The 3,440-nt window shown below is 43.3% G+C and overlaps 1 pseudogene; it reads left to right on the top strand.

Annotated features, from left to right (window-relative positions):
- The first annotated feature begins 650 nt into the window (after nucleotides 1-650).
- Nucleotides 651-2,675, top strand: LOC101642791 (annotated as a pseudogene).
- The last annotated feature ends 765 nt before the right edge of the window (nucleotides 2,676-3,440 follow it).

The following is a 3,440-nucleotide window of genomic DNA, read 5'->3' as shown; positions in this document are numbered from 1 at the left end:
TTACACAATTGATGTATGTATGGATTGTGGTAAGAGTTGTATGAGCCCCTAATAAAATGATTAAAAAAAAAAAAGATACATACCCATACTAGAAAATAGGAGGAACAGCCTTACATTCTAGAAATGAATTAGAAACACAAAGTGGGCATTCCAGGTCTCATGCGGACGGAGTTGGTCAGGACTGGAGGGAGGAAACCAGGATGGGAGTATGATTCTGAAAAAAAAAAAATACCCTTCTCTCATTCTTTCCAAGAATATTTTCAATGGAATATTCATATACTGGTCATAAAGGGATCACATGCTAAAGACTTGCTATTGCATATAACACAATGCAAGTAGAAAATGTTTTGGAAATGATGATGGCAACATATGTACAATTATGCTTGATACAATTGATGTATGGAATGTTATAAGATCTGTAAGAATCTCCAATAAAATGATAAAAAATAATGATAAGGGCCTAAGGCTCCCGCAGGCCACCTCCTCGGCTTGGGCGAGAGCTACGAGCCAGCGTGCCTCGCTGCCGCTGCTCTGCTCGGGCCTGGGAGCTGCTGTGCAGGCAGCGCCGGTAGGCCCCGCTCCCTGCCCTCAGGCACCTGGACTTTCAGGCGGTGTAGAGAGCCACTCAATCTGTCAGGTAGAGGAATACATGTTCACTTTTCGTCAACAAGAGCATGTTCCCAAACTCAATTTTGGGTCGCCCTCCCTTTACTCCAACTCATCAACCACACAGTAACTTCTTTGCCCTGTCACCACCTCTATATTCACACCAGCCACTTATAGATGCACAGTTCAACTTTCAGAATGTAGACTTGCCTAGAGCTGGGTCATTACAGCAGTTGACATATGGAAATGTCAGCCCAATACAGACCTCAGCCTCTCCATTATTCCAAGGAAAGAAGAGATTAAGTGATGAACAAAACCTTCCTCTTGATGGTAAACGCAGAAGTTTCCACCTAGTACCTTCATCAGGGGAAAGAAGATACTCAATGCCACCATTGTTTCATGCGCACTATGTACCAGATATAGACAGATGTGTTCCTCCTTTTCAAGAAATAACATTTTTGTAACCCAGAGAAATTACACTGCCAGAGGCCAAAGATAAGTTGAGCCAGCATACTGGAGTTATTTGAAGCTTGTCAGCAGCAAGTAAGTGATCTAAAGAAGAAAGAACTGTCGAACTCTGCTGCAGAGAGAAATCCAGCTGTTATTTCCACAAAGCAGACTTTTTTTGGGTTGGGTCCTCACTGAATGGATTTGGTACATGGAGCAGTGATGGTGATCTTTGCCTGGTTGTTAAAGAGGAACCAGTTAACATACCTTGCAGAGGGGTAGTGGGGAGACGAGTCACTTAGGGTCCAGTATAGCAATAACGAAGCCCACAACTTTCCTCTGGTTCTTGAACGCTTCTTCCCCCCAACTACCAGGACCCCAATTTTGCCTTGCAGACCTGGTTGGACTAGATGATGCACAGCGGTACAGACGGGAATTGGGAACGCAGGGAATCTAGGACAGAGGAACCTCTCAGGACCAGGGGTGACAGTGGCGATACCAGAAGGGAAAGGGGATGTAGTAGGGGGGAATGGATCACAGGGAGCTACGTGTGGCCTCCTCTCTGGGGGACGGGCAGCGGAGGGGTGGGTGAAGGGAGACGCCGGACAGTGTAATATAAGATACAATAATAATTTATAAATTATTAGGGGTGCATGGGGGAGAGGGGAGGAGGAAGGGAAGGGGAGGGGGGGAAAATGGAACATTAGAGGCTAGCGAATTTTGGGAATGATGAGGGCAACAAATGTATAGATGTGCTTTACACAATTGATCTATGAATTGTGATGAATTGTATGAGCCCCAATAAAAAAAAAAAAAGAAAAAAAAAAAGAGGAACCAGTTAATCAGAAGACTGAAGCACGGCATATACTCACCTTAGTCCATAAACACTTCTGTACTAGACTTTCTGGCTATGTTGACTGACCTCAGCTGATTCGAGCAAAAGTGCCAATTGTTAAGTTCAGGGATAAAATTCGTTGCGTGGAGTTTGACTTGAATGTAAACAATATTGTTGGAATAAGAAACACATTCCTTCTCAGAGCTTACGCATACCTTGAAAATCGAATTCGTCCTTTAGTATTGGTGATTAAGAAGTGGGCAAGTCACCATGACATAAATGATGCCAGTCGTGGTACTTTAAGCAGCTATAGTTTTGTTTTGATGGTTTTACACTATTTACAAACCCTACCTGAACCCATCCTTCCATCACTCCAAAAAATTTACCCAGAAACTTTTAGCCCTGCAATACAGCTGCACCTTGTACATCAAGCTCCATGTAATGTTCCTCCTTGCGTCTCAAAGAATGAATCAAATCTTGGGGACCTCTTACTGGGCTTTCTTAAATATTATGCTACAGAGTTTGACTGGGACAGTCAGATGATTTCAGTTCATGAAGCCAAAGCGATAACAAGGCCTCATGGTATTGAATGGAGAAATAAACTCATCTGTATAGAAGAACCTTTTGATGGAACAAATACAGCCAGAGCAGTGCATGAAAAGCATTATTAGTTTGATATGATCAAGGATCAATTCCTAAAGTCATGGCACAGATTGAAAAGCAAGAGAGATTTGAACAGTATACGACCTTTAAGAACTGCAATCCTGAAAAGATAACTGGTCACTCTTTCTTGATAGTCTTCTGAGAAATAAAGAACAATAGTAACACACACACACACACACGCAAAAGATAAGATTGATATGCCTTATATGAAATGACCTCCAAAATATGTTTTTTTGTAAGTAAAGTGAATAAGACGAAGAATGCTATTCATGCTAATGTGAATATGGGGTGTTATTTATATTTACACTGACAAGAACATAATCTATCTGCACTTATATATACACAGAAACTATCTGAAAGGATACCCCACGAGAAACCATTACCATTGGTTGTCTCTGCAGTTGGAGGGCAAATTTCTTTGAATCTTTTTGCACTCAGACTCTTCTATGCGATGTGTGCCGTTATTTAAGACAATGTCCTCGATTTCTTCTGAGTGTGTGTGGCTGGGCTTGTGTTCATGTTTCAGTGGGCTCCTCATCACGCCAGGGTCCTGCTGCTTCAGCCTCAAAGCTCTGACAGCTCCAAGAGCCTAAAGCATGGTTTGGGTTACCAGGAAGACTCTCACATCCTGTGTCCCTTCTAGTCGCCATTTCCTCTCTTCTTGATCAAACTCCACCCTTTCCCACCAGCCTCTGGCTGCCTGTTGGCATTTGCCGATGGGGGGCCTGGCAGCAGCCAGTTGGGAGGGAAGAGAGTAAGGTCGCCTCCCGATGGCTGTCATTCCTTTGACAATCAAGTAGCGTCTACAGGACTTGCTTCTTGTGGGGCCTGGGAACACCTTCAGCCCAGTTTACTGCAGAATTGCTATCAAAACCATCTGTGTTCTCAC

This window comes from Echinops telfairi, unplaced genomic scaffold (genome assembly GCF_000313985.2).
Source record: "Echinops telfairi isolate 266 unplaced genomic scaffold, ASM31398v2 ScPeMD7_2573;HRSCAF=3158, whole genome shotgun sequence".
NCBI lineage: Eukaryota > Metazoa > Chordata > Mammalia > Afrosoricida > Tenrecidae > Echinops > Echinops telfairi.
Note: the sequence above shows the minus strand (reverse complement) of the source record. Positions and strands in the feature narration are given on the sequence as shown.